The 20,118-nt window shown below is 25.7% G+C and overlaps 2 protein-coding genes across 5 annotated transcripts in view; one reads left to right on the top strand and one right to left on the bottom strand.

The window, feature by feature from the left end:
- LOC109606353 (dual specificity protein kinase splA) overlaps positions 1 to 17,098 on the bottom strand; it is a 36,436-nt gene extending 19,338 nt beyond the window's left edge. For all 3 annotated transcript variants that reach the window (XM_049968644.1, XM_049968645.1, XM_049968643.1), the window contains exon 1: positions 16,900 to 17,098. The gene's annotated coding sequence lies outside the window, so the exon portion shown is untranslated. The remainder of the gene's footprint in view (positions 1 to 16,899) is intronic.
- LOC109605682 (tyrosine-protein kinase transmembrane receptor Ror-like) overlaps positions 1 to 20,118 on the top strand; it is a 72,253-nt gene that overhangs the window by 27,991 nt on the left and 24,144 nt on the right. The window lies entirely within an intron of this gene.

Here is a 20,118-nt window from a genome sequence, read left to right on the forward strand (position 1 = left end):
CAATATTAAGTATCTCAAAATTTATCTAAAATTTCGTTATATCTTAGGTAAAAGTAATTTAAATACATCATGAACTATATTTTTGTTGAATAATACGTTAATAATACTTTTACAATGGTAGCATTAGCATGGTCACCTATGAAACTGACTATTTCCCACATGTTTCATAGACAATAATGGTAAATATCTCAAAATTTATCAGATTTTTCGTTATTTCTTGGTTAAAGATAATTTAAATATATCATAAATTATATATTTTTGAAATAATACGTTAATAAAACTTTTGTCATGGTGGCTTTAGCATGGGTGCCGATGAAAAATACTATTATCCATATATTTCATTGACCACAATATTAAGTATCTCAAAATTGATCTAAAATTTCGTTATATCTTAGGTAAAAGTAATTTAAATACATCATGAACTATATTTTTTTGAATAATACGTTAATAATACTTTTACCATGGTAGCATTGGCATGGTTACCTATTAAACTTACTATTTTCCACACGTTTCACAGACAATAATGGTAAATATCTCAAAATTTAACAGATTTTTCGTTATTTCTTGGTTAAAGATAATTTAAATATATCATAAATTATATATTCTTGAAATAATACGTTAATAATACTTTTGTCATGGTGGCTTTAGCATGGGTGCCGATGAAAAATCCCATTATCCATATATTTCATTGACCACAATATTAAGTATCTCAAAATTGATCTAAAATTTCGTTATATCTTAGGTAAAAGTAATTTAAATACATCATGATGATGTATATTTTTTTCGAATAATACGTTAATAATACTTTTACCACGGTAGCATTAGCATGGTCACCCATGAAACTGACTGTTTTCCACATGTTTCATAGACAATAATGGTAAATATCTCAAAATTTATCAGATTTTTCGTTATTTCTAGGTTAAAGATAATTTAAATATATCATAAATTATATATTCTTGAAATAATACGTTAATAATACTTTTGTCATGGTGGCTTTAGCATGGGTGCCGATGAAAAATACTATTATCCATATATTTCATTGACCACAATACTAAGTATCTCAAAATTTATCAAAAATTTCGTTATATCTTAGGTAAAAGTAATTTAAATACATCATGAACTATATTTTTTTGAATAATACGTTAATAATACTTTTACCATTGTGGCATTAGCATGGTCACCTATTAAACTTACTATTTTCCACACGTTTCACAGACAATAATGGTAAATATCTCAAAATTTAACAAATTTTTCGTTATTTCTTGGTTAAAGATAATTTAAATATATCATAAATTATATATTCTTGAAATAATACGTTAATAAAACTTTTGTCATGGTGGCTTTAGCATGGGTGCCGATGAAAAATACTATTATCCATATATTTCATTGACCACAATATTAAGTATCTCAAAATTGATCTAAAATTTCGTTATATCTTAGGTAAAAGTAATTTAAATACATCATGAACTATATTTTTTTGAATAATACGTTAATAATACTTTTACCATGGTAGCATTGACATGGTTACCTATTAAACTTACTATTTTCCACACGTTTCACAGACAATAATGGTAAATATCTCAAAATTTAACAAATTTTTCGTTATTTCTTGGTTAAAGATAATTTAAATATATCATAAATTATATATTCTTGAAATAATACGTTAATAAAACTTTTGTCATGGTGGCTTTAGCATGGGTGCCGATGAAAAATACTATTATCCATATATTTCATTGACCACAATATTAAGTATCTCAAAATTGATCTAAAATTTCGTCATATCTTAGGTAAAAGTAATTTAAATACATCATGAACTATATTTTTTTGAATAATACGTTAATAATACTTTTACCATGGTAGCATTGACATGGTTACCTATTAAACTTACTATTTTCCACACGTTTCACAGACAATAATGGTAAATATCTCAAAATTTAACAAATTTTTCGTTATTTCTTGGTTAAAGATAATTTAAATATATCATAAATTATATATTCTTGAAATAATACGTTAATAAAACTTTTGTCATGGTGGCTTTAGCATGGGTGCCGATGAAAAATACTATTATCCATATATTTCATTGACCACAATATTAAGTATCTCAAAATTTATCAAAAATTTCGTTATATCTTAGGTAAAAGTAATTTAAATACATCATGAACTATATTTTTTCGAATAATACGTTAATAATACTTTTACCATGGTAGCATTAGCATGGTTACCTATGAAACTTATCATTTTCCATATATTTCAGAGACAGTAATGGTAAATATCTCAAAATTTATCAGATTTTTTGTTATACCTTGGCTAAAAATAATTTAAATATATCATAAATTATATATTTTGGGAATAATATGTTAATTATACTTTTATCTTGGTGGTATTAGCATAAACGCCTATGAAAAAGACTTTTTTCCATATATTTCATAGACCACAATATTAAAATATCTAAAAATTCACCAAAAATTTGGTTATATCTTCGGTAAAGATAATTTAAATACATCATGAATTATATATTTTTTCAAATAATACGTTAATAATACTTTTACCATGGTAACATTGCCATGGTCATCTATGAATTTTACTATTTAACATATGTTTCATAAACCACAATATTAAATACCTCAAAATTTATCACAAATTTCGTTATATCTTAGGTAAAAATAATTTAAATACATCATTTCGAATAATACGTTAATAATAGCATTATGCTAGCATTAGCATGGTTATCTATGAAACTTACCATTTTCCATATGTTTCATAGACAATAATGGTAAATATCTTAAATTTATTAGATTTTTCGTTATATCTTGGTTAAAAATAATTTAAATATATCATAAATTAAATATTTTTTAAATAATATGTTAATTATACTTTTATCTCGGTGGTTTGAGCATGGATGCCTATAAAAATACTATTTTCCATTTATTTCAAAGACCACAATATTAAATATATCAAAATTTATCAAAAATTTGTTTATATCTTAAGTAAAGGTAATTCAAATACATCATGGACTATATTTTTTCAAATAATACGTTAATAACACTTTTACCATGGTAACATTAGAATGGTCACTTATGAAACTTACTATTTTCCATATGTTTCATAGACAATAATGGTAAATATCTCAAAATTTATCAGATTTTTCATTATATCTTGTTTAAAGATGATTTAAATAGATCATAAATTAAATATTTTTGAAATAATATGTTAAATATACTTTTATCTTGGTGGTATGAGTATGGACGCCTATAAAAATACTATTTTCCATTTATTTCAAAGACCACAATATTAAATGTATCAAAATTTATCAAAAATTTCATTATATCTTAAGTAACGATAATTTAAATACATCATGGACTATATTTTTTCAAATAATACGTTAATAACACTTTTACCATGGTAACATTAGAATGGTCACTTATGAAACTTACTATTTTCCATATATTTCATAGACAATAATGGTAAATATCTCAAAATTTATCAGATTTTTCGTTATATCTTGTTTAAAGATGATTTAAATAGATCATAAATTAAATATTTTTGAAATAATATGTTAATTATACTTTTATCTTGGTGGTATGAGCATGGACGCTTATAAAAATACTATTTTCCATTTATTTCAAATATATTCAAATATATATCAAAATTTATCAAAAATTTCGTTATATCTTAAGTAAAGGTAATTTAAATACATCAAAGACTATATTTTTTCAGATAATACGTTAATAACACTTTTACCATGGTAACATTAGCATGGTCACCTATGAAACTTACTATTTTCTATATGTTTCATAGACAATAATGGTAAATATATCATAAATTATATATTTTTGGAATAATACGTTAATAATACTTTCGCCATGGTGACATTGGTATGGTCACCTATGAAAAATACTATTTTTATTTGTTTCATAGACGAATATATAAATATCTCAAATTTTATCAGATTTTTTGTTATATCTTAATTAAAGATAATTGTAATAATATTAATATTACTAATAATAATAAATTTTATTTATATCTAACTATATTAACTTTAAATTGACACAACAGCAAATAATTATATATGATCATAAAATAATATATCTTAATTAGAAATAAAAATATCATCGCAATATTTGTTAGCATTCCTGCACGTTTAGAAAACTGGGCTTTTTGGTAGAACATTGGTTCTATGTCTTACTATGGTGAGAGAAACCTCTCTTCTTGAATTAAGTCTTGGTACGTTAAATCCAGTGCTGGCTAATATATATGAACAGTCAATTTTGCCATGTAATATATTGACAAGAAACTTTACTCACGTTTTTTTTCTTTTCTTACTAGCAGTGAGTCCATAGAATGTTTTTACAATATTAGATTCTGATCTGTGTTGTGAGCAGGGTATAGATTGTTCTTCATAGATTCCAGGCTAATTTGATGGCAAGTGTGAATGGGATTCCAGACAACACTGCAATACTTCAATTTGTTTCGTACTAGTGCAGAAAACAGTGTCTGTAAGGCAATTTGAGAATTTGACGATTTCGTTTCGTAAAACAAATCCCAATATTTTGGAAGCTGATGTAGAAACTTCCATTATTTGCGACACAAAAGATAATTCGTTGTCAAATAAAACGCTTAGATCTTTACAGCAATCCTTCCTACCAGCACTCATCCATTTATGTTGTATCAAAATTTGACTGGCAATTTACGTTTGGTGTAGCTTAATAAACCATTTCTTCACATTAAGCTGGAGATTGTTGCCACCAGAGTGTCAATATCTCTTTTTAGATTAAGTGCCTGTATAATACGCTAGACTACAGCATAAAACAAACTCAACAAGTCATTGATGAATAAAAGGAATAATACATTCCTGCAGTACGCCAGACGATGCAGTGTAAGTGTGAGATCTAAATCTGATGCAGTTGACGTAACAAGTTTTGTTTCAAAACCAAAAGTATCAAGTTTGTTCAACAATATAGAATGGTCAGTGGTATCGAATGCACGTGAAAAGACTGTATAAATGACGTCTATTGTCGAATTTACATCATGAGTCGTACATTTCAAATTAGTGGCGATGGACCTGCTTAACATAAAATCGTACTGATCAGGAGAAATAACGAAAACTTTGATAAATGTCACCTTCTACTTTTTGTGAATATTTTTTCAATTGCAGATGATCTTTAAATATTTTCGTATGTTTCACAGACAATAATGGTAAATATTTCAAAATTTATCAGATTAGATATCAAATATCTTAGTTAAAGATAGTTTAAATAAATCATTTTTGCTATAATACGTCAATAATACTTTTACCATGATGGCATTAGCATGGTCACTTTTGAAATATACTAATTTCCATATGTTTCATAGATGACAATATTAAACATCTCATAATTTATCAGGTTTTTCGTTTTATCTTAGTTAAAGAAAATTAAAATGAAACCTATGAAAAATACTATTTTCCATATGTTTCATACACGACTATAATAAATATCCCAAAATTTATCACATTTTTCGTTATATCTTATTAAAAATATTTTAAATATATCATATTTTTGGAATAATACATTAATAATATTTTTACCATGATGTCATTAGTGTGGTCACCTATGGAAAATACTATTTATCTAATGTTTCATAGATGACATTATTAAATATCTCAGATTTTTCGTTATATCTTATTAAAAATACTATATAATATATCATGAATTATATATTTTTGGAATAATACATTAATAATATTTTAACTATGGTGTCATTAATGTTGTCACCTATGGATAAAATACTATTTTACAAATGTTTCATAGATGACATCATTAAATATCAGATTTTTCGTTATATCTTGTTACAAATAATTTAAATATATAAAGAATTATAACATATATTTTTAGAATAATATGTTAAGAATACTTTTATTATGGGGGCATTAGCATAGTCACCTATGACACATACTATTTTCCATACGTTTCATAGATGCCAATATCAAATAACTCAAAATTTGACAGATTTTTCATTATATTATATTAAAAATAATTTACATATATCATATATTATATATTTTTGGAATAATACGTTAATAATAAATTTTACCATGGAAGCATTAGCATGGTTACTTATGAGATATAATATTTTCCATATATTTCTTAGACGACAATATTAAATATCTCATAACTTATCACATTCTTCTTTTTATATTACAGAGAATTAGAATATATTATAAATTATATGTGGGTCATTAGCATAGTCACCTATGAAAAATGTTATTTTCCATATATTTCATAAACTACAATAATAAATATCTCAAAATTTATCAGATATTTCGTTATATCTTATTAAAAATAATTTAAATATATCATGAATTATATATTTTTGGAATTATACATTAATAATATTTTTACCATGGTGTGGTGACCTGTGGAAAATACTATTTTACAAATGTTTCATAAACGACATTATTAAATATCTCAGATTTGTCGTTATATCTTAGTTACAAATAATTTAAATATATAAAGAATTATAACATATATTTTTGGAATAATATGTTAAGAATACTTTTACCATGGAGGCTTTAGCATAGTCACCTATGACACATACTATTTTCCATATGTTTCATAGACAACAATATTAAATATCTCAAAATTTATCAGATTTTTCGTTATATCTTATTAAAAATAATTTAAATATATCATGAATTATATATTTTTGGAATTATACATTAATAATATTTTTACCATGGTGTCATTAGTGTGGTGACCTGTGGAAAATACTATTTTACAAATGTTTCATAGACGACATTATTAAATATCTCATATTCGTCGTTATATCTTAGTTACAAATAATTTAAATATATAAAGAATTATAACATATATTTTTGGAATAATATGTTAAGAATACTTTTATCATGGGGGCTTTAGCATAGTCACCTATGACACATACTATTTTCCATATGTTTCATAGACAACAATATTAAATATCTCAAAATTTATCAGATTTATCGTTACATCTTATTAAAAATAATTTAAATATATCATGAATTATATATTATTGGAATTATACATTAATAATATTTTTACCTTGGTGTCATTAGTGTGGTCACCTGTGGAAAATACTATTTTACAAATGTTTCATAGACGACATTATTAAATATCTCAGATTTGTCGTTATATCTTAGTTACAAATAATTTAAATATATAAAGAATTATAACATATATTTTTGGAATAATATGTTAAGAATACTTTTACCATGAGGGCTTTAGCATAGTCACCTATGACACATACTATTTTCCATATATTTCATAGACGACAATATTAAATATCTCAAAATTTATCAGATTTTTCGTTATATCTTATTAAAAATAATTTAAATATATCATGAATTATATATTTTTGGAATTATACATTAATAATATTTTTACCATGGTGTCATTAATGTGGTCACCTGTGAAAACACTATTTTACAAATGTTTCATAGACGACATTATTAAATATCTCAGATTTGTCGTTACATCTTAGTTACAAATAATTTAAATATATAAAGAATTATAACATATATTTTTGGAATAATATGTTAAGAATACTTTTACCATGGGGGCTTTTGCATAGTCACCTATGACACATACTATTTTCCATATGTTTCATAGACAACAATATTAAATATCTCAAAATTTATCAGATTTTTCGTTATATCTTATTAAAAATAATTTAAATATATCATGAATTATATATTTTTGGAATTATACATTAATAATATTTTTACCATGGTGTCATTAGTGTGGTCACCTGTGGAAAATACTATTTTACAAATGTTTCATAGACGACATTATTAAATATCTCAGATTTGTCGTTATATCTTAGATACAAATAATTTAAATATATAAAGAATTATAACATATATTTTTGGAATAATATGTTAAGAATACTTTTACCATGGGGGCTTTTGCATAGTCACCTATGACACATACTATTTTCCATATGTTTCATAGACAACAATATTAAATATCTCAAAATTTATCAGATTTTTCGTTATATCTTATTAAAAATAATTTAAATATATCATGAATTATATATTTTTGGAATTATACATTAATAATATTTTTACCATGGTGTCATTAGTGTGGTCACCTGTGGAAAATACTATTTTACAAATGTTTCATAGACGACATTATTAAATATCTCAGATTTGTCGTTATATCTTAGTTACAAATAATTTAAATATATAAAGAATTATAACATATATTTTTGGAATAATATGTTAAGAATACTTTTACCATGGAGGCTTTAGCATAGTCACCTATGACACATACTATTTTCCATATGTTTCATAGACAACAATATTAAATATCTCAAAATTTATCAGATTTTTCGTTATATCTTATTAAAAATAATTTAAATATATCATGAATTATATATTTTTGGAATTATACATTAATAATATTTTTACCATGGTGTCATTAGTGTGGTCACCTGTGGAAAATACTATTTTACAAATGTTTCATAGACGATATTATTAAATATCTCAGATTTGTCGTTATATCTTAGTTACAAATAATTTAAATATATAAAGAATTATAACATTTATTTTTGGAATAATACCTTGACAGAATTAGCATGGTCACCAATGAAATATACTATATTCCATATTTCACAGACGATTAAATAACCCAAATTTGTCAGATTTTTCATTATATCTTATTAAAAATAATTTAAATTTATCATAAATTATGTATTTTTACACCATGCATTAGCATGGTCACCTATTTTCCATGTGTTTTATAGACGAAAATATTAAATATCTCAAAATTTATCGGATATTTTGTTATATCTTAGTTACAGATACTTTAAATATATCATGAATTATATATTTTTGAAATAATATGTTAATAATACTTTACCACGGGGCATTAGCATGGTTACCTGGAAACATACTATTTTCCATATGTTTCATTGTTGGCAATTAAATATCTCAAAATTTATCAGTTTTATATCTTTGTTAATAGTTCCTTTAAAACAATTAATAATTGTAATAATATATAAGTTAATCGATAATTTACTCAATTATAAACATTTCAAATCTTAGCAGAGGCAGTATAAAGAGTAAAAATGTTACAACAGAACGTAGAAAAGTGGGGTATTTAAATTTACTGATAAATTTTTATGTTCCACTTGTTTGAACTATGTAAAGAGGTTCCACATGAACTTTCACGTTTCTTATCGGTCATATCTTCTCTCATAAGGAACCATCATTTGCAAATGACTGAAGCTTCAACATCTTCTTTACTGTCATAATCTTCCACCTTGTTCATCACTTCATGACTTAAAGAAATAATGCATCTTTTTTGTCATATTCGATATTGGAAATCGAAATTGGATATTTTGACAACAATACCATATGTCTTAGAATAAATGGGAATTAATTAAACTATTAGGTCTTAGACATTAGTAGCAATGTGCTGATCTTTTTGTAGCCAATTTCACAGAAACTTGTCAACAATTCCCAAGAATACTGTTATGGATTCATTCATTAAATTCATTCTTGTTATACTGTATTGACTTGAAAACAAAAATTAATTTCAATTTTGCTTGTTTGTTAATATCAAACATTTATTTTTAGTAAGCCTACACCATTCAAATTATAGAGAATTTTAATTAGTCATTTTTCGTCGGTTAACACAGTTCAAACGATTGAATAACATAAAGATTTACCAACAAGACAGCTGGTATATAGCTTTTTCTTCTTTCAGTCATAATATTTTCATTTTTTATCTGTTAGTATTTGAAATGTTTATAATAATTGGATATTGAAGTACATAAGCCAACAGCCAATGATTGTTCAACCATTTCTGCGTTGTATTTTATTACAGAATTTACTATAGTTATTAGATTTCATATATCAGATTTAGTTTTTGAGATAATTTATATTTATAGATTTATTTTTTCACGTTATTACTATTTGTATTGGCTCTGACTGCTAGTTAAGAAAACAGCAACAATATAAGTTAAATATTTATTTTAAACAGTTACATTACATACGTACATTTATTACATTACTCATTAAACATTTTTCTTTAATGACTTTGTAGCATGGAATTTACTTTCTAGCATGGAACAGTTTTTGCTAAAGTAGTTGGCCATCTTATGTTTATCTCTTTCTCATCTATTATATGATAAAATTATCTTATATCAGCTGTTCGTCTTCGAGAATAAAAAACAGCACAAAGTAACTCATAACAACTTAATAACATACTAATTTGGGGAGGGCAGAGAAAGACAGAAGATTTAAACAGGTCTGGAAGAGAAATTAATGAGGTATAAGAAGGCCAGTCCTATAAAGGACAATTCCAGTTATATCTGGCTAATTGTATTTTAATTTTTGTCATGAAATTTCCATTTTGACCTCAAAAGATGGCTTTATTTCTTTGCCTTTCGTCAGAACTAACTTCAATTAGGCTATATCACAAAAACTAGAAGTGATGGAAGATATCTGACTGCATTTTTGGAATTAATACATTTTAATTATCCTAAATCAGCTCTTTGTCTTCAAATATAAGGAAACAGTTCAAATTTACTCATGACAATTTAATAACATACTAAGTTGGGAAGGGCAGATGAAGACAGAAGATTTAAATGGGTCTAGAAGGGAAATTAAGGAGGTATAAGAAGGCCAATCCTATAAAGGGCAATTCCAGTTATATCTGGCTAATTGTATTTCAATTTTTGTCGTGAAATTTCCATTTTGACCTCAAAGGATGTCTTTATTTCTTTGCCTTTCATCAGTACTAAATTTAATTGGGTTATATATTAAAAACTAGAAGTGATGGAAGATATCTGATGGCATTTTTGGAATTAATACAGTAAAATTATCCTAAATCAGCACTTTGTCTTCCAGTATAAATAACTGTACAAATTTAGTCGTGACAACTTAATAACATACTAAGCTGAGAAGGACAGAGGAATGGAGAAGATTTAAATAAGTCTAGAAGGAAAATTAAGGAGGTATAAGAAAGCCAGTCCTATAAAGGACAATTCCAGTTATATCTGGCTAATTGTATTTCAATTTTTGTGGTGAAATTTCCATTTTGACCTCAAAGGATGTCTTTATTTCTTTGCCTTTCATCAGTACTAAATTCAATTAGGCTATATCTTAAAAACTAGAAGTGATGGAAGATATCTGATGGCATTTTTGGAATTAATACAGTAAAATTATCCTAAATCAGCACTTTGTCTTCCAGTATAAATAACTGCACAAATTTAGTCGTGACAACTTAATAACATACTAAGCTGAGAAGGACAGAGGAAGGCAGAAGATTTAAATAAGTCTAGAAGGGAAATTAAGGAGGTATAAGAAGGCCAGTCCTATAAAGGACAATTCCAGTTATATCTGGCTAATTGTATTTCAATTTTTGTCGTGAAATTTCCATTTTGACCTCAAAGAATGTCTTTATTTCTTTGCCTTTCATCAGTACTAAAGTCAATTAAGCTATATCTTAAAAACTAGAAGTGATGGAAGATATCTGATGGTATTTTTGGAATTAATACAGTAAAATTATCCTAAATCAGCACTTTGTCTTCCAGTATAAATAACTGCACAAATTTAGTCGTGACAACTTAATAACATACTAAGCTGAGAAGGACAGAGGAATGGAGAAGTTTTAAATAAGTCTAGAAGGAAAATTAAGGAGGTATAAGAAAGCCAGTCCTATAAAGGACAATTCCAGTTATATGTGGCTAATTGTATTTCAATTTTTGTGGTGAAATTTCCATTTTGACCTCAAAGGATGTCTTTATTTCTTTGCCTTTCATCAGTACTAAAGTCAATTAAGCTATATCTTAAAAACTAGAAGTGATGGAAGATATCTGATGGTATTTTTGGAATTAATACAGTAAAATTATCCTAAATCAGCACTTTGTCTTCCAGTATAAATAACTGCACAAATTTAGTCGTGACAACTTAATAACATACTAAGCTGAGAAGGACAGAGGAATGGAGAAGTTTTAAATAAGTCTAGAAGGAAAATTAAGGAGGTATAAGAAAGCCAGTCCTATAAAGGACAATTCCAGTTATATCTGGCTAATTGTATTTCAATTTTTGTGGTGAAATTTCCATTTTGACCTCAAAGGATGTCTTTATTTCTTTGCCTTTCATCAGTACTAAATTCAATTAGGCTATATCTTAAAAACTAGAAGTGATGGAAGATATCTGATAGCATTTTTGGAATTAATACAGTAAAATTATCCTAAATCAGCACTTTGTCTTCCAGTATAAATAACTGCACAAATTTAGTCGTGACAACTTAATAACATACTAAGCTGAGAAGGACAGAGGAATGCAGAAGATTTAAATAAGTCTAGAAGGAAAATTAAGGAGGTATAAGAAAGCCAGTCCTATAAAGGACAATTCCAGTTATATCTGGCTAATTGTATTTCAATTTTTGTCGTGAAATTTCCATTTTGACCTCAAAGGATGTCTTTATTTCTTTGCCTTTCATCAGTACTAAATTCAATTAGGTTATATCTTAAAAACTAGAAGTGATGGAAGATATCTGATGGCATTTTTGGAATTAATAGAGTAAAATTATCCTAAATCAGCACTTTGTCTTCCAGTATAAATAACTGCACAAATTTAGTCGTGACAACTTAATAACATACTAAGCTGAGAAGGACAGAGGAAGGCAGAAGATTTAAATAAGTCTAGAAGGGAAATTAAGGAGGTATAAGAAGGCCAGTCCTATAAAGGACAATTCCAGTTATATCTGGCTAATTGTATTTCAATTTTTGTCGTGAAATTTCCATTTTGATCTCAAAGGATGTCTTTATTTCTTTGCCTTTCATCAGTACTAAATTCAATTAGGTTATATCTTAAAAAGTAGAAGTGATGGAAGATATCTGATGGCATTTTTGGAATTAATAGAGTAAAATTATCCTAAATCAGCACTGTCTTCCAGTATAAATAACTGCACAAATTTAGTCGTGACAACTTAATAACATACTAAGCTGAGAAGGACAGAGGAATGCAGAAGATTTAAATAAGTCTAGAAGGAAAATTAAGGAGGTATAAGAAGGCCAGTCCTATAAAGGACAATTCTAGTTATATCTGGCTAATTGTATTTCAATTTTTGTCGTGAAATTTCCATTTTGACCTCAAAGGATGTCTTTATTTCTTTGCCTTTCATCAGTACTAAATTCAATTAGGTTATATCTTAAAAACTAGAAGTGATGGAAGATATCTGATGGCATTTTTGGAATTAATAGAGTAAAATTATCCTAAATCAGCACTTTGTCTTCCAGTATAAATAACTGCACAAATTTAGTCGTGACAACTTAATAACATACTAAGCTGAGAAGGACAGAGGAAGGCAGAAGATTTAAATAAGTCTAGAAGGGAAATTAAGGAGGTATAAGAAGGCCAGTCCTATAAAGGACAATTCCAGTTATATCTGGCTAATTGTATTTCAATTTTTGTCGTGAAATTTCCATTTTGACCTCAAAGGATGTCTTTATTTCTTTGCCTTTCATCAGTACTAAATTCAATTAGGTTATATCTTAAAAACTAGAAGTGATGGAAGATATCTGATGGCATTTTTGGAATTAATACAGTAAAATTATCCTAAATCAGCACTTTGTCTTCCAGTATAAATAACTGCACAAATTTAGTCGTGACAACTTAATAACATACTAAGCTGAGAAGGACAGAGGAATGCAGAAGATTTAAATAAGTCTAGAAGGAAAATTAAGGAGGTATAAGAAGGCCAGTCCTATAAAGGACAATTCCAGTTATATCTGGCTAATTGTATTTCAATTTTTGTCGTGAAATTTCCATTTTGACCTCAAAGGATGTCTTTATTTCTTTGCCTTTCATCAGTACTAAATCAATTAGGCTATATCTTAAACACTAGAAGTGATGGAAGATATCTGATGGCATTTTTGGAATTAATACAGTAAAATTATCCTAAATCAGCACTTTGTCTTCCAGTATAAATAACTGCACAAATTTAGTCGTGACAACTTAATAACATACTAAGCTGAGAAGGACAGAGGAATGCAGAAGATTTAAATAAGTCTAGAAGGAAAATTAAGGAGGTATAAGAAAGCCAGTCCTATAAATGACAATTCCAGTTATATCTGGCTAATTGTATTTCAATTTTTGTCGTGAAATTTCCATTTTGACCTCAAAGGATGTCTTTATTTCTTTGCCTTTCATCAGTACTAAATTCAATTAGGTTATATCTTAAAAACTAGAAGTGATGGAAGATATCTGATGGCATTTTTGGAATTAATACAGTAAAATTATCCTAAATCAGCACTTTGTCTTCCAGTATAAATAACTGCACAAATTTAGTCGTGACAACTTAATAACATACTAAGCTGAGAAGGACAGAGAAATGCAGAAGATTTAAATAAGTCTAGAAGGAAAATTAAGGAGGTATAAGAAGGCCAGTCCTATAAAGGACAATTCCAGTTATATCTGGCTAATTGTATTTCAATTTTTGTCGTGAAATTTCCATTTTGACCTCAAAGGATGTCTTTATTTCTTTGCCTTTCATCAGTACTAAATCAATTAGGCTATATCTTAAAAACTAGAAGTGATGGAAGATATCTGATGGCATTTTTGGAATTAATACAGTAAAATTATCCTAAATCATCACTTTGTCTTCCAGTATAAATAACTGCACAAATTTAGTCGTGACAACTTAATAACATACTAAGCTGAGAAGGACAGAGGAATGCAGAAGATTTAAATAAGTCTAGAAGGGAAATTAAGGTGGTATAAGAAGGCCAGTCCTATAAAGGACAATTCCGGTTATATCTGGCTAATTGTATTTCAATTTTTGTCGTGAAACTTCCATTTTGACCTCAAAGGATGTCTTTATTTCTTTGCCTTTCATCAGTACTAAATCAATTAGGCTATATCTTAAAAACTAGAAGTGATGGAAGATATCTGATGGCATTTTTGGAATTAATACAGTAAAATTATCCTAAATCAGCACTTTGTCTTCCAGTATAAATAACTGCACAAATTTAGTCGTGACAACTTAATAACATACTAAGCTGAGAAGGACAGAGGAAGGCAGAAGATTTAAATAAGTCTAGAAGGGAAATTAAGGAGGTATAAGAAGGCCAGTCCTATAAAGGACAATTCCAGTTATATCTGGCTAATTGTATTTCAATTTTTGTCGTGAAATTTTCATTTTGACCTCAAAGGATGTCTTTATTTATTTGCCTTTCATCAGTACTAAATTCAATTAGGTTATATCTTAAAAACTAGAAGTGATGGAAGATATCTGATGGCATTTTTGGAATTAATACAGTAAAATTATCCTAAATCATCACTTTGTCTTCCAGTATAAATAACTGCACAAATTTAGTCGTGACAACTTAATAACATACTAAGCTGAGAAGGACAGAGGAAGGCAGAAGATTTAAATAAGTCTAGAAGGAAAATTAAGGAGGTATAAGAAAGCCAGTCCTATAAAGGACAATTCCAGTTATATCTGGCTAATTGTATTTCAATTTTTGTCGTGAAATTTCCATTTTGACCTCAAAGGATGTCTTTATTTCTTTACCTTTCATCAGTACTAAATTCAATTAGGTTATATCTTAAAAACTAGAAGTGATGGAAGATATCTGATGGCATTTTTGGAATTAATACAGTAAAATTATCCTAAATCAGCACTTTGTCTTCCAGTATAAATAACTGCACAAATTTAGTCGTGACAACTTAATAACATACTAAGCTGAGAAGGACAGAGGAAGGCAGAAGATTTAAATAAGTCTAGAAGGGAAATTAAGGAGGTATAAGAAGGCCAGTCCTATAAATGACAATTCCAGTTATATCTGGCTAATTGTATTTCAATTTTTGTCGTGAAATTTCCATTTTGACCTCAAAGGATGTCTTTATTTCTTTGCCTTTCATCAGTACTAGATTCAATTAGGTTATATCTTAAAAACTAGAAGTGATGGAAGATATCTGATGACATTTTTGGAATTAATACATTAAAATTAATTAAAACAGTACAAATTTACTCGTGACAACTTAATAAGCAGAGAGGGCAGAGGAAGACAGAAGATTTAAATAGCTTTAGAAGAGAAAATAAGGGGGTATAAGAGGGCCAGACCTATCAAGGACAATTCCAGTTATATCTGGCTAATTGTAAATTAGTTTTTGTCATTCCATTATGACTTCAAAAGATGTCTAGTCTGTATTTCTTTGCCTTTGATCGGAACTAAATACAATTAGCCTATATTTCAAAGGCTAGAAGTGATAGAAGATATCTCAGGACATTTTTGGGATCAACAGATTGTAAATCAAATCTTTGTCTTCCAGTACAAAAAAAAAAATAATTTAATGAATGAATTTTTACTATAAACTAGTTATTTATTTGAGTATATGAACATAAATCATTTCTTTGAGTCATTAAAAGTCATTTGATCAATTTACTTTTGTTGAAGTTAACAAAATAAGTAAGTCTGTGATTTATGAAACGATTACGTCATAACATAAATATAAACAATCGTTAAAATGCATGCTTTTTTTAAAATACACATTCAGGAAATTAGTTCAAGACTGTATTTGTTTATGCTTGTTTATGAATCACAGTTATAAAAAGTAAATAGAATAACACAATTAAAATATTAATTATAACTATAAGTCGACAAGCTGAGAAGAAACAATTTTTTGTTTCAAGTTATTGTTGAAATGAATTTGCAAAAATCCATCGAATGTGACTAATTGAAAATGGTATAAATAGTACGTTGAATAAACAGAAATCAGTACCAATCAATCTTGTTCATTGAAAACTGGTAAATGTTTATTTAAAACTCGTGTGATGTGTACTGATGAAAGAGGAGCCCGATTGTTTGAATGACCTATTTGTGGCCGGACATTGTAGTTTTCACCCCTCTTAAGTCAACGGAACTCACCCTGTGTAAACCTGAAAGTAACGACTCGTACCGACGGACGCACAAATATTTACTTAGGTCGGGGGAATCACAGACACTGCTCACACGTTTCGTCCTGCGACTTTCGTTCCGGACTCGCCTCACACTTTCGGTTGTTCCGGTGCGAACCGGTCTATTGTTCCGACACCGACTGACTGGCCAGAGTGGGAACGGGAACCAGTGTCCGGCACACCGTTCGCGTACCGCCGGACGGGAACAAATACGTGTGTTTATATCTTTGAAATCTAAATATATCGCGGATTATTTTCGGGGGCCGGCGCAAGGAAGTGCGGGTTTCGACGCGTTGCTGCGCACCCACACGCACGGTGCGTAAGTTTACAGCTATTTGATAACGTATCGGTTGCTTGGCGGAGGCTTGATTTGTTGGTGTCCGTGTGGAAGTGAATGATGAGGTCGTTTATCAATGGATTTGGAGTTTTATTCAGCTGTTCTGTCTAGGTTATGTACTTGGCACCAGTATGCTTTGAATTTTGTCAGTTTAGCTTAATTTATTACCTTGGAAAAGTGTAAAAATGTTAATAACTAAAAAGTACCATTAAAATCTGGTAATAAACAAAAATTGACTAATTGACTAAATCACTATTGAATAATGTGGTAATTACTTAATTAGTCCATTTGTATTTGAATATCATTTTATTATTTCAGAATTTATAAAAATTTTAATATAACTTAGAAAACTTTTAATTAAAAATTTTAAAAAATTCAATAATTTTGAATTTTTTTAAAATATACACTTTTTTAAAATTTGTACAAATTGAATGAAAATTTCAAAAAAAATATAATTGAAAACTTAGAAATTTATAAAAATTTTAATATAAAAATTAAGAAAACTAATTAAAAATTTAGTGATCTGGTAATAAACAAAAATTGACTAATTGACTAAATCACTATTGAATAATGTGGTAATTACTTAATTAGTCCATTTGTATTTGAATATCATTTTATTATTTCAGAATTTATAAAAATTTTAATATAATTTAGAAAATTTTTAATTAAAAATTTTAAAAAATTCAATAATTTTAAATTTTTTTAAAATATACACTTTTTTAAAATTTGTGCAAATTGAATGAAAATTTCAAAAAAAATATAATTGAAAACTTAGAAATTTATAAAAATTTTAATATAAAAATTAAGAAAACTAATTAAAAATTTAGTGATTTTAAAAAAATTTAAATCTTAAAAACTTGTATAAAAATTTCTAAAAGTGTAATTGAAAAGTGTGCAAATGTGGAAATTCATAAAGATGTTATTATAAATATTAAAAAAAAAAACTAATTAAAATTTTAAAAAAATATATAAGTTCAAATATAAAAATTACCTAAAAATTGTTATTATTGTTACAAAAGGAATTATATGAAGATTTTAATATAAAAATTAAGAAAACTTCTAATTAAAACTTTAGAAATATTCAATAATTTGGAAATTTTTAAAACATACAAATCTTAAAAATTTGACATTTCTAAGAAATGTAATTGAAATATTTAAAAATTTGAAATTTATAATGATTTTAATATAAAAATTAAGAAATATTATAATTAAAAGTTAAAAAAAAAGAAATAATAATTTTGAATTTTTTTAAAATATACAATTCTCAAAAATTTGTACAAATTCAAATATAAAAATTTCTAAAAAAATGTAATTGAAAAGTTCAAAAGTTTGGAAATTTATAAAAATTAAGGAAACTTCTAATTAAAAATTTAAAAAAATTCAATAATTTTGAAAATTTTTAAAATATACAAATCTTAAAAAATTGTATAAATTTTATGAAAATTTTAATATAAAAATTAAGAAAACTTCTAATTAAAACTTTAGAAATATTCAATAATTTGGAAATTTTTAAAACATACAAATCTTAAAAATTTGACATTTCTAAGAATGTAATTGAAATATTTAAAAATTTGGAATTTATAATGATTTTAATATAAAAATTAAGAAATATTCTAATTAAAAGTTAAAAAAAAGAAATAATAATTTTGAATTTTTTTAAAATATACAATTCTCAAAAATTTGTACAAATTCAAATATAAAAATTTCTAAAAAAATGTAATTGAAAAGTTCAAAAGTTTGGAAATTTATAAAAATTAAGGAAACTTCTAATTAAAAATTTAAAAAAATTCAATAATTTTGAAAATTTTTAAAATATACAAATCTTAAAAAATTGTATAAATTTTATGAAAATTTTAATATAAAAATTAAGAAAACTTCTAATTAAAACTTTAGAAATATTCAATAATTTGGAAATTTTTAAAACATACAAATCTTAAAAATTTGACATTTCTAAGAAATGTAATTGAAATATTTAAAAATTTGGAATTTATAATGATTTTAATATAAAAATTAAGAAATATTCTAATTAAAAGTTAAAAAAAAGAAATAATAATTTTGAATTTTTTTAAAATATACAATTCTCAAAAATTTGTACAAATTCAAATATAAAAATTTCTAAAAAAATGTAATTGAAAAGTTCAAAAGTTTGGAAATTTATAAAAATTAAGGAAACTTCTAATTAAAAATTTAAAAAAATTCAATAATTTTGAAAATTTTTAAAATATACAAATCTTAAAAAATTGTATAAATTTTATGAAAATTTTAATATAAAAATTAAGAAAACTTCTAATTAAAACTTTAGAAATATTCAATAATTTGGAAATTTTTAAAACATACAAATCTTAAAAATTTGACATTTCTAAGAAATGTAATTGAAATATTTAAAAATTTGGAATTTATAATGATTTTAATATAAAAATTAAGAAATATTCTAATTAAAAGTTAAAAAAAAGAAATAATAATTTTGAATTTTTTTAAAATATACAATTCTTAAAAATTTGTACAAATTCAAATATAAAAATTTCTAAAAAATGTAATTGAAATATTTAAAAATTTCTAAAAAAATGTAATTGAAATGTTCAAAAATTTGGAAATTTATAAAAATTAAGGAAACTCCTAATTAAAAATTTAAAAAAAAAATTCAATAATTTTGAAAATTTTTAAAATATACAAATCTTAAAAAATTGTATAAATTCAAATATAAAAATTTCTAAAAAATGTAATTGAAATATTTAAAAATTTGGAAATTTCGATAAATTTAACAATTTTGAAAATTTTTAAAATATGCAAATATTAAAAAATTGTACAAATCAAATATAAAAATTTCTAAAAAAAATGTAATTGAAAAGATAA

This window comes from Aethina tumida, chromosome 6, assembly GCF_024364675.1.
Source record: "Aethina tumida isolate Nest 87 chromosome 6, icAetTumi1.1, whole genome shotgun sequence".
Classification (NCBI taxonomy): domain Eukaryota; kingdom Metazoa; phylum Arthropoda; class Insecta; order Coleoptera; family Nitidulidae; genus Aethina; species Aethina tumida.